Below are 13,399 nucleotides of genomic sequence, written 5' to 3'. Positions count from 1 at the left end.
GGATTTTCAAGTAATAGTTGGTTGATTTATTTTAAATGGTGCAAAAGTATTCTTAAATATATTTATATATATGCATATGGGTTCGGTCGAATAGTGGACGTTTCAGTTGGTATAATATCAATGTTTCTGCAAAGGGTTGTGCCACCGGTAGTTTCGAAAAGCCCAGTCGTCAAGCCTCATGTCTGTAAGTTTACGTTACATGTTTAAAAGCTTTTTTGAGGTTAAATGTTATATATGCTTGAAGTTGCTCAAAAAGGGATTAGTGTATGTTGCATGATTAGAAACTTAGATGTAAATGCATGTTGGTTACGTTTAGAATTTGGAAAGAGTTCAGATATAATGACTCCTAGACGCGCACCTAGTACCGACAGGCAAGTTGAGACCAATGGGGATCGTCAAGAGAATGCACCCCCACCTCCTAATGAAGTGTGCAACACATATAATGATCTAAATTGTAGCATGAACACCATTCGACTTAAGCTTTTTCCTTTTTCTTTAAAAGATAAAGCTAAAACTTGGCTACAAAATCTTAGATCGGGATCCATTCGAACTTGGGATGAATTGCAACAACAATTTTTGAAAAAGTTTTTTCCATCTCATAAAACAAATTCTTTCAAAAGGCAAATCATCACTTTCACTCAAAAACAAGGAGAAACTTTTTATCAGTGTTGGGCTAGATATAAAGAATTGCTTAATCTTTGTCCACATCATGGTTTTGGAATTTGGAGAGTTGTTTTTCAATTTTATGAAGGCTTAACACCTAAAGATAGGAAAATGGTTGAATTTATGTGTAATGGAACATTTGAAGAGAAAGATCCAAACGAGGCAATTGAGTATCTCGATTCATTAGCTGAAAATGCTCAAAATTGGGACACTATAGGTACAATTTAACCATCAAACAAGATTCAATCTCCCACATCTGGAGGAGGTATGTATATCCTCAAAGATGAACATGATCTGCAAGCTAGATTTACCTCTTTGGCAAGAAAAGTTGAAGCACTTGAATTGAAAAAGAATGGTCAATTAAAATATGTTCAAGAAATTGCGTGTCACATCGGTGATACAAGTGATCATTCTACAAAAGATATTCCCACTTTGCCCTCTTTTAAAGAATGTCTCCATGAACAAGCCAATGTTTTGAACAATTTCAAAAGGCCAAATTTTGAACCATTTTCTCAAAATTACAATCCAGGTTGGCGAAATCATCCAAATTTTAGTTGGAGAAATGAGAATACTGCACAATTTTCACAACCACATTTCCAAAATCAACAAAATTTTCAAAATTATGCACTTTATGTTGCTCCACCTAAAAAGAACTTGGAAGATATATTGAATTCTTTCATTGCAAAGCAAGATTCTATCAATACTCAAACTGCTCAAACCATGACAGATTTGAAAGATACTCTTGCTAAATTTGCATTTGCACTTCATGTTCATGAAAAAGGTAAGTTTCCTTCACAACCACAGCCTAATCCCAAGGATCATCATTCACAAACCGGAACTTCTGGAACTCAACCGATGAATCAGGTAAAATCTGTTATTACCCTTCGCAGTGGTAAGGTAGTGGAAAAATCTATTCTTGAACCTTGTGAAAATGATGATAAATAAACTCCAAAGGGTAAGGAAGTGGAACCCATAACTTGCGAAGAAGAGGATCAACAGATAGTGCCACCACCATTCCCTCATGCATTGAAAAATACAAAAAAATCAAATTTGAATTCTGATATATATGATATTTTTAAACAAGTAAAAATTAATATTCCTTTATTAGATGCAATAAAACAGGTACCATCATATGCCAAATTTTTGAAAGACTTGTGCACCGTGAAAAGAAAATTGAATGTGAAAAAGAAAGTATTTTTAGCCGAACAAGTAAGTGCAATTATTCAAAATAATAATAATTTGAAATACAAAGACCCTGGTTGTCCTACTATTTCATGTATTATTGGAGAACGAAAGATTAAAAAAGTCTTGCTTGATCTTGGAGCTAGTGTGAATTTACTTCCATATTCAGTTTATCAAGAACTCAATCTAGGTGAGTTAAAACCTACTTCGGTAACACTTTTACTTGCTGATAGATCTGTTAAAGTGCCAAGAGGTGTGGTATAAGACGTGTTGGTCCAAGTTGATAACATTGTATATCATGTCGATTTTATAGTTTTAGATACACAACCTATCGAAGCTTGTAATGCAATTCCTGTAATTTTGGGTCGTCCATTTTAGCAACTTCTAATGCTCTTATAAATTGCAGGAATGGAATAATGAAGTTGTCATTTGGTAACATGACCTTGGAGCTTAATGTTTTTAATCTTTGTAAGCAACCACATGACGAAGGAGATGAAAGTGAAGATGAAAATGTTATTGAAACTCTTGTGGAAGAAAACATTCAAGAAGGGAGTACTCGCGACCAATTAGATATTTGTTCAATTGATACTGTAAAAAAATATTGAAATTGATCTTGATGATTTTATCAGGTATCACTCGTTACCAGGATCAGAGAAAGAATTTGAGGCAAAATATGAGAACAAAGATGAACCAACCATATTGGAGTTAAAACCTTTGCCAGAAGAATTTAAGTATGCATTTCTTGGAGAAAATGAAACATATCCGGTGGTAATTTTTTCCAAACTAGCAATTGATCAAGAAGGTAAATTAGTTGATATGCTTAAAAGACATAAAAATGCAATTGGTTGGACATTAAAAGATCTCAAGGGCATTAATCCACTAATTTGCACTCACAAAATTCATTTAGAAGAAAATGCTAAAACATCTCAACAACCACAAAGGAGATTAAATCCGCACATGAAAGATGTTGTGAAAATTGAAGTTCTCAAACTACTTGATGTTGAAATTATCTATCCTATTACTGATAGTAAGTAGGTAAGTCCAACACAAGTAGTTCCAAAAAAATCTGGCATCACAGTGATAAAAAATGAAAAAGGTGAATTGTTAACAAGTCGAGTCCCATCTAGTTGGCGTATGTGTATTTATTACAGAAAATTAAATGATGCCACTAGAAAAGATCTTTTTCCATTACCATTTTTGGATCAAATTTTAGAAAGAGTGGCAGGTCACCCCTACTACCGTGTTCTTGATGGATATTCAGGTTATTATCAAATTCCCATTGCACTTGAAGATCAAGAAAAAACTACATTCACATGTCTTTTTGGAACATTTGCATTCAGAAGGATGCCATTCGGTTTATGCAATGCCCCAGCAACATTTCAAAGATGTATGCTAAGCATTTTTAGCGACATGGTTGAAAATTTTTTGGAGATTTTCATGGATGATTTAACTATTTTTGAGAGTACATTTGATAATTGTCTTGAAAATTTAGAAAAAGTTTTAAATAGATGTGAGGAAAAATGTCTTATTTTAAATTGGGAAAAATGCCATTACATGATTAATTCTGGGATTGTTTTGGGATATATTGTGTTATCTCATGGAATTGAAATTGATAAAGCAAAAGTTGATGTCATTGCCAATTTACCCCCTCCAAAAACCATTAAAGAAATTCGTTCATTGTTGGGACATGCTGGATTTTATAGGAGGTTTATAAAGGACTTTAGTTTAATCTCTAAACCCATTTGTAACCTCTTAACAAAAGACACTGTATTTGAGTTGACTCAAGAATGCCAAAATGCTTTTGATAAAATCATTCGATATTTAACATCAGCTCCTATCATGCAACCTCTTGATTGGTCTTTACCATTTGAAATCATGTGCGATGCGAGTGATTATGCAGTCGGTGCAGTATTGGGTCAAAGAAGAAATGGTAAGCCTCATGTGATATATTATGCAAGTAGAACTTTAAACAATGCTCAAATGAATTATTCCACAACTGAAAAATAACTACTTGCTGTAATATTTGCATTAGATAAATTTCATTCTTATTTGATTGGATCAACGACTATTGTGTTTACTGATCATTCTGCTATTAGATATTTGTTGACCAAACAGGATGCAAAGCCACGACTGATACGATGGATTTTTTTGCTCCAAGAATTTGACATTGTGATCAAAGATAAAAAAAAGAACCGAGAATGTTATAGCCGATCATTTATCGAGACTAGTAACATGATCATCTTATGAAATGACACCAATTAACGATAATTTTCCTGATGAACATCTATTTTCAGTTACTACTACACCTTGTTTTGCTAACATAGTAAATTTTCTTGTGACAGGAAAAATACCACCTCAATGGAGTTCTCAAGATAAAAGAAAATTTTTGAATGAGGTAAAAAACTTTTATTGGGATGATCCGTATCTGTTCAAGTATTGTTCGGATCAAATTTTTCGGCGTTGCATACCCGACAATGAGGTAAGTAGTGTCATTAAATTTTGTCATTCAGAAGCATGCGGAGGACATTTTTCTTCAAAGAAAATTGATGCAAAAATCTTGCAGTGAGGATTTTATTGGCCCACTTTGTTTAAAGATACCCGCGAAATCTGCAAGATCTGTGAAAATTGTCAAAAATTGGGTGCGATTTCAAAAAGAAACATGATGCCTTTGAATCCTATCATTGAAATTGAAATCTTTGACTGTTGGGGATTTGATTTTATGGGACCTTTTCTACCTTCGTTTGAATACTTGTATATTTTAGTTGCAGTTGATTATGTTTCCAAATGGATAGAGGCAATTCCATGTCGAACAAATGATCATAAAATCGTCATCAAATTTTTTAAAAAAATATTTTTAGTAGATTTGGAATTCCTCGAGTCATGATAAGTGATGGGGGAACTCACTATATTAATAAACCATTTGCTTCATTGATGAAAAAATATGTTATTACTCACAAAGTAACTACTCCTTATCATCCTCAAACAAATGGACATGTTGAATTAGCTAATAGGGAGATAAAGCAAATTTTGGAAAAAACTGTTAACCCAAATAGAAAATATTGGTTTCTGCGACTTAATGATGCACTTTGGGCATATCGAACAGCTTTTAAAACATAATTGAATATGTCTTCCTATAGGTTGGTTTACAGAAAATATTGTCATTTGCCTGTGGAATTGGAACATAAAGCTTATTGGGCGATCAAAACTTTTAATTCAAGCATGGATGATGCCAACAAATTGCGCAAATTGCAACTTAATGAACTTGATGAACTCAGAAATGACGCGTATGAGAATTCAAGGATTTATAAAGCAAAATTCAAATCATTTCATGATAAAACAATTCTTAGAAAAACTTTTGAGATTGGTAAAAAAGTTTTGCTTTATAATTCTCTACTACACATATTCCCAGGAAAATTACGATCAAGATGGACAGGTCCATATGTTGTAAAACATGTGTGTCCTTATGGAGCTGTGGACATTGGAAATCTTAAAAATGGTGATATTTTTAAAGTAAATGGACAAAAGCTTAAACCATTTTTAGAAAATGAAATCTTTAAAGAAGAGTTTATTTCCCTTTCCGATCCTTGATTTTTTGTATTGCAATTAATTTTGTTTGTTTTTATTTCAGGTTTCCTTAATTTTTTTATTTTCCCGGTTAAATGGCGGATAACGGTACTCCGTGGCTCTCATAGTCGGTTTAATCAGTTTCCCACAATTGCTGATACAAAAAAAAAATCATTTCTTTTCTTTTCAAAATGGATGAAATTCTTTCAAAAATTTGTAAATATTTTCCCTCTGTTTCTGAAAATGTTCTAAGAAAAATTTATGCAGGTAGGTGTGAAAGATTGAGATTGTTAATGAGAAAAGGAATTCAAGAAGATATTCGTCTTGTAATAGAAGCTAAGGTCCGATTACGAGGAGAAGTTCAACAGTCATTACTCATTCGGTATATGCCTGGATTAGGAAAAAGTACTTATGCGAAAAAACGAAGGGCCAAAAATTTAGGAGTTTTTCATAAATGTGCAAGATGGACTTGTGACAAACGATGCAGATCTTTGGGATATGTTTCCAATAACAGAGAAGATAAAATTGGTTTCATTAAGAATGGGCTGAGTAAGGAGTCTTTAGATAACATCTTATTGACTCTTGAGACGCATTCTAGTGGACACGTGCATATTGAACTTCTCCGTTTATGGAAATAATTCCAAGACGAGCGTCATTTTAATAGTCTTGGGAATCCGACTAAAAAAGACCCTGTTTGCCAATTTATAAGAAAATTGGATGGGAAGCATATCCTCGACTCATAGAAGGCGTTGAAGCCGTTTCTGGACGTAAAACCAGAGGAAAATTGTGAGCCACAATCACACTACTGTTTATATGCATGTGTTTTATTATTGTTTTACTGTTTATTCTGTTTACAACTGTGACCCATAGTTTTTTCATGATAACATATAACACCTATAAAATCTCTCATCTTTCTCTCTATTTTCGCAGACCAAAAAGAAAGTAAAAACATGGCTGGATCCTCTACACAAACATTGAAAAATATTTGTGTATTTTGTGGGTCGAGTTTTGGAAAAAATGAAGTGTTTGTAGAAGCAGCAAATAATCTTGGAAAGATATTGGCTGAGAGAAAAATTCACTTCGTATATGGGGGAGGTAATATTGGGTTAATGGGATCTGTTTCAACATCTGTACATCTTGGAGGTAGTCAGGTTTTGGGTATTATTCCTACAGCTTTAGCAGCTTTAGCTGAAGGAAATATTACGGGTGTTACGATCGGGGAAGAATTAAAAGTTTCTTCAATGTATGAAAGGATCACCAAAATGATTGAAAATTCTGATGCTTTTATCGCATTACCAGGTGATTTTGGTACATTAGAAGAAATTTTTTACACTGTTTCTTGGGCACAACTTAATATCCATAATAAACCTGTGGGCTTGTTGAATATCAATAATTATTATGACAGTTTGTTGACATTTCTTGATAAAGCTGTGGAACAGAATTTCATTTCAGAAAATTCACGAAGGATGCTCATCTCTGCTTCGACTGCCGACCAATTAATTGATGATTTGGAAGCTTTTGTTCATAAACCTGATCCGATGATAGCAAAGATCAATTGGTCGCAATCAAGCAGTAAGAAAAGAAAGTTGGATCATTGATTCAAAAGTCGTGGATTGGTTTGCGTTTGTTTCAGTTTGTTATCTTCAATAAAATTCAAGGTGATATCTCTTTCATTATGTACTCTTTATTAATAGTTATTTTGACATTAGGGACAATGTCATATTCTGTTTGGGGGGAGAACAAATTTATAAAATAAAATAATAAAAAATTTCAAAATTTTTTTTAAAAAATATATTATTTTAAAATAAAACCATGTTTATTGTTTGTATCTTAGTAATTTTTGTAAAAATATCATACATTATATGTTTGGAAGGTTTAAATTAGAACATGTACTAATCTATCTAAGGATGTTTTAATTTTTATTTGAAAAAAAAAGTCAATTTTTATATTTTGATCATTATAAAAATATGATTTATGAAATCTTTTTGAGTGATTAACCATTGTGATAAGATCAGTTATTAAAGTATATGGCCCAAGATATATCTTATAAGAGTGCCTAAAATTTTAAACTCACACATATTTTGTGAGTGAGTGGAGAGGATTGAGAAAACAACTTTCGAGCCTTTATTGATCATAAGAGAGGCTATCTATTGTTTAGATCTTGAGTTCTTATTTTGAAAAAAAATTGATATTTCCTGAAAAAAAAAAGAGAAATGTTGACGATCTTTGTTATTTCAAAGTTATATACTACGACCCATTTATCTCTCTTAATAAAAAAAAAAGAGAAAGAAAGAAAGAAGGAAAAAAAATAGAAAGAGAGAAATATATTGTAAAAATTAAATAAATATGTGGTCAATGAGCATAAACTTTGTCTGATTCTATGATGTTATGAAATAAAAGAAAAAATCTCAAAAGAAGACCAGGAAAAAAAATATAAAATAAGAATAACTAGATTTTGAATCAATGGATTTCCTATCTTTTGATTAATCTGGCTCGTTTGTCTGTCTGCATTCTGTAAACCATTTCCCTGAGCATTTATCTGTATTCCAACTCCATGAGAGAAATCGTTCCCCTGAATTGAAACATTTATTAACCTGTGAGGATATAGAGTTGAGACTCTTATTAGGAATTTCTGAAAGCCATGTACATTTAATTACCTGAAAATAAGCTTTGAATTGATCAGCTCAGATTATTTCATAAATTAAAGTTATAATGATCTTGATATAACTTTGACAGTTTTCAAATTTAATTTAAACACTTGGATAGTTTCGATTACATTTCTATTTAAATTAATCAATATGTTTTGTATTGCTATTAACGCTTAAATTGCTAGGGACTAGCAATAAGCTAGTTGAGGGGTGTGATAAACATAAAAATTATACATTAAATAAATTTTTTATAATATAAATTTATAGTTTTTGTTTTATTAAATGTTTAAATATTATATGTTTTATAATAAATTGTATAAAAAATAAGTTGTTGTGTAATTATAAGTTTTTACTATTTTTACAGGTTCGATAAAATAAGAATAAACTTGACGTTGCAAATGAGATTAAGATGATTCTTGGACCTGTAGAAAGTTGATGATAATATCTACAATATTGGTGACAAGCATGAGATAAAAATCTTCTCACAATTGGGATCAAATTAGGTAACAAATAAAGTTATCGAAGGAGTGGCAGTTTTACCATGCTCTAGTATTTTGACCATATCTCTCAAACTACTTGGTCAAATGATTAAAATAAAATACCACAATTCAAACAACTCAATTATCCACATGTTTTATTTTATGTAGAGAAGAAAATTCGGATGAAAAGATTTTCAAAAGTGATGTGTAATATGATATAATTTCTTGGAACACCAATGAAGATTTTTGTGTAAAAAAATAATATTTTATTTGTGGTTGTCTCCCCAAATTTTGCTATAAATAGGGGTGCATTGTAATGAATTGAGATATCCCTCATTCTATGAACAAATATTTGAGTTCATAATATTTCTCTCTTTATTTTTCTTTTATTTCATCATTTAAAAATAATTAGCATTTTAATTTCATATGTTTTAAAATGTGAAGCTCTTGGTATGATAACTTCCCAAGGTTTAGATGAAAAGGTGAAGCTCTTGGTATGATAATAAGGTTATTAAAAGGTAATAATCTATGTTTTATATTATTTAATCATTATTTATTGTTTATGTTATAATTATTTCTTTAAGCAATTTTATACCCTACTTATAAGTGGGAGTTTTGATTTATTGTTGCTATATGTTACACTAAATTCTTGGTACCATTTATATGTTTGTTTGGTTTTACCAACTATTTAAAGTGGATGCCTTGATTTATTATATATCAATATGTTATATTATTAATTTCTTGGTACCATTTAAATGTTAGTTTGGTTTACCAACCATTTAAAGTGGGAACCTTAATTTAGTGTTTACAAATATATATAGCACAATAAATACTTGACAACATTTATAATTTTTGGTATATATTTTATACTTATAAGAAAATAGTATATAACATAATATAAATATGATTATTTAATATATTGGAACCATTTTATTAAGTGGATTTCGATAATGTTCATTAATGTTAACTTTATTAAAATATCAAGAGTGGATCCTCTAATCTCAACTGCTTAAATTAAAATTTGAACAATTAAAAATTACCAATTAAAGATTCAAACAATTAAAAGAAAAACAAAAACAAAAAGACATTGTAGTGGACTTGTAATTACCGTAGCTTTCCTGTGGATACGATATCGGACTCACCGAATTATACTACTTGCGGACAACCTGCTATTGGGAGTGCAACAATCAAAGTCACAACAACCACCCGCGTAAAGCTAATGTAGTCGCAGACGCACTGAGTAGGAAGACAATAGTTATTACTCAATTATCACTTCAGAGACCATTACAGTTCGAGATACAACAATTTGAGCTTGCATTATATGCTAGGGGCGAGGCCCATAATCTTGGCACTATGATAGTACAGTCAACTTTGAGGGATAGAATCCGTGAGCGACAATCTACTGATGAGGAATTGCAAAAGTTGAGATTGAGAGATGAAGCTAAGGGCCGGAAGCTATATTCTGAGGTGGATGATATTTTTCGTTATCGAGATAGACTATGGGTTCGTAGTGGTGATTCACTGAGAAATATAGTTATGAAGGAAGCTCATAATACTCCATCCATCTTGGAGTTGTACATGGATCTTCAGTTATTGTATTGGTGGCCGGGCTTGAAGAGAGACATCATGCGATTTGTATCCGAATGTTTGACATGTCAACAAGTTAAAGCAGAGCATCAGAGGCCAGCAGGGAAACTTGAGCCACTTCCTATTCTCGAGTGGAAATGAGAAAATATTACCATGGATTTTTTTGTGGGATTGTGTCAAAATGAAATACCCCTCACATACTGATGTTTCGTTTTCAAGTCTTTTGGAGGGTGAGTTTCTCAATAAAAACTCAAGTTATCGAGTGCCCCAATCGGGGGAAGGATAATCAAGTATTATCAGGGCGTGCAGACATTAGTCTATTCTTTTGCGTCTTGGTGTCCTGTAGTAGCAAACAGGAGGCAAAATTCTCTTTGATTCGAGAGTTGGAAATATTCTTCCTAAGAAATGACGGTTCTAGTTAATACCTGCATTGAGCATGCTTCCAACATGTCATCTAGACAAGGGGGTAAGGGGCGGCAAGTCTTTTCATTGGCTTTTGAGCCTGCGTTGGCTCTCTTTTCTAACGGGACATTCAAATTAGAAAGTAAAGAGTTAAGACCTCCCTCATCTAATAGCTTGTTGTTCTACTAAAAGTTAATACGAGAGGGATATTTGCTTAGTACAAGCATCATTGCTTTCGAGCGAACTCTTCTACTTCCAAAAAGAGATATGGAGCGAGATATTCATTCAATAAGCCTAGTTGTCGAACTCACTAGCAAATCTTATTAGCTGCCTACTATCTTTCTTACATCACGGGCTTTGCTTCCTTGATTTGATTGAACCTTTAAATAAAAAAAGAATTTTCTTCGTGGGCTTGGGGCTCTTTTATTTAAAGTAAGATGCGTGGAAGAACTGAGAGAATTCTAGCATTTATATTAGATAGTCTCTTCTTTAACCGCCCAGGAAAAGAGTACATGTGTTGAGCTATTAAGGAAGTAATAACCCCTAAAGAAGCTAGAGCAAGGCCTAATTGAAAATGAAGCGAATTATTGATTGTGTTATAAAGACCATTATGCATTCATAGCACAAGACTTTACTACTCAAGTTGCTTTATATACTCATCACCAATATATTGCAGGATTCGTCATGACATGAGCTTTTGCTCATGGAGCTATATTTTTCATTAGAGATTACAATCCGAAGCAAAATGAAGATAGTGTATTGGCAAGAATGTTAGACCATACGGAAGCTATCATAACTCATTTAAGTTGTGCCAGCCTCTTTCTGGAATTCCATATCTTTGTACTTTATGTTCATAATGATGTCATGCTTGCTTTTTGTACTCCGGAAAAGAAAATTTTGATCGAAGCCATATTTGCTCAATGGATTCCATCGGCTCATGGTAAAATTCATATGAGTTCGATCTACTTTTATCTTCAACGAGTGACCCACATTAATGCGGGCAGAAGCATCTGGTTGCCCGGTTGGTTGTTCATCATGCTATTGCCCTAAGTTTACATACAACTACATTGATCTTAGTAAAAGTTACTTTAGATGCATGAGGTTCCAAGTTAATGCAAGATAAAAAAGATTTCGGTTATAGTTTTCAGTGTAATGGCCCGGGACGAGAGGGTACTTGTGATATTTCGGCACGGGACGCCTTTTATTTGGTCGTTTTTGGATGTTAAATACTATTTGTATTGGATGGGGTACTTTTTATTGGCATTGGAAGCTCATCACTTTATGGCAGGGTAACGTTTCACAGTTTAATGAATCTTCCACTTATTTGATGGGCTAGTTAAGAGATTATTTATGGTTAAACTCTTCACAACTTATCAATGGATAGAACCCTTTTGGTATGAATAGTTTATCAGTCTGGGCATGGATGTTCTTATTTGGACATCTTGTTTGGGCTACTGGATTTATGTTCTTAATTTCCTGGCGTCGATATTGGCAGGAATTTATTAAAACTTTAGCATGGGCTCATGAACGCACTCCTTTAGCCAATTTTATTCGATGGAGAGAGGGCTTGCCTTTTTTTATTTCTACATCTAGGATTCGACTTGTATCATGGATACTCATAGGACCAGAACGATTATGGCAAGGAAAAGTTTGATTTAGAGGGAGAAGAAGAAGCAAAAATTGGAACAGAAATATCATTGGATTCGTGGATCCTCAAAAGAAAGAAATAATCAAAGTTCCATTGTTGAGTGAAAATGAGAAATTTATGGAAAGTTAAAATCCCTACCACGGAATAGTGCACCTACATGCCTTCATCGTTGTTGTTTATTGACCGGAAGACCGAGAGCTGACTATCGAAACTTTGGACTATCCGGACACATACTTTGTGAAATGGTTCATGCATGTTTGTTGTTAGGAGCAACAAGATAAACTTGGTAAGGATTAACCTTTCATTTAATCATAGGAAACTTCATTGAGGCAATTGAACAAACACTTGGTAGGCATAATGGATTACTAGCTCCTTGATCAATGAACTCAATGATAATCCTTGAACAATGAATATATATATCAATTATATGCAAATTGAAGGAGCTAATCATCAATAAACATGGCTTATATACATATATATATCATGTGAGCAAAAGAGGAAGCTTCTACTTACAACCCAACAAGCAAGTGGTTGCTACAATGATCTCAAAGGAATTCCTACAACAATATACATACAATCAACCATTAATCATCACCAATAATCATAGGCATCAACCAAGCCAACATATACCTTCAACTTCTCAAACCCTTCTAAACTCAAAAGATAAAATCCTTACCTTGGAGCTTTGAAACATAGCAGGAGAAGCTAAGAAATATACAAAAATCCTTGAACTTTAAGTGGAGAAATGAAGGAGAGAAAACTTGAGAAAGAGCTTGGATCGTTGGAAACTAATGGAAGGAGAAGAAATTAGTAGAAGTCTCTATACACTTCAATAAATAAGCCCTTCAATCCCTAAAAAAACGTTTTTTTTAACAGGCTGCTGGGCGCATATGCGCGCCATTTTCGGCGCATTTCTGAATTTGCAAAAGTAGTCAACATGAAAGTTCTAGCCCTATGTCTTTTCTTGCATATCCAATTGACCTTATGTCATTTAAAGGTCTGAGTAAAAAGTTATGCTCATTCTCCCAACATGTGTTAGTGCAGTAACAACAATACACACGACCTGCTTTGGGCCACTTTTGGATCGTCTTCCCTAATGATTTGAGCAAAACTCAAAACATGAAAGTTATAATCTTATATCTTATCTTTCTAATGAAAGTAGCCTCAAATCAATTGGATCAACATAAAAAACATTATGCTAAAAACCACAACTATTGTCATATTTT

General features: G+C 32.9%; 2 pseudogenes; both read left to right on the top strand.

Annotated features, from left to right (window-relative positions):
- The first annotated feature begins 339 nt into the window (after window positions 1-339).
- Window positions 340-7,056, top strand: LOC140972480 (uncharacterized; annotated as a pseudogene).
- Window positions 7,057-9,889: 2,833 nt separating this feature from the next.
- On the top strand, window positions 9,890-12,179 carry LOC140972479 (photosystem I P700 chlorophyll a apoprotein A2-like; annotated as a pseudogene).
- The last annotated feature ends 1,220 nt before the right edge of the window (window positions 12,180-13,399 follow it).

Source organism: Primulina huaijiensis, chromosome 3 (assembly GCF_012295235.1).
Source record: "Primulina huaijiensis isolate GDHJ02 chromosome 3, ASM1229523v2, whole genome shotgun sequence".
Classification (NCBI taxonomy): domain Eukaryota; kingdom Viridiplantae; phylum Streptophyta; class Magnoliopsida; order Lamiales; family Gesneriaceae; genus Primulina; species Primulina huaijiensis.
Note: the sequence above shows the minus strand (reverse complement) of the source record. Positions and strands in the feature narration are given on the sequence as shown.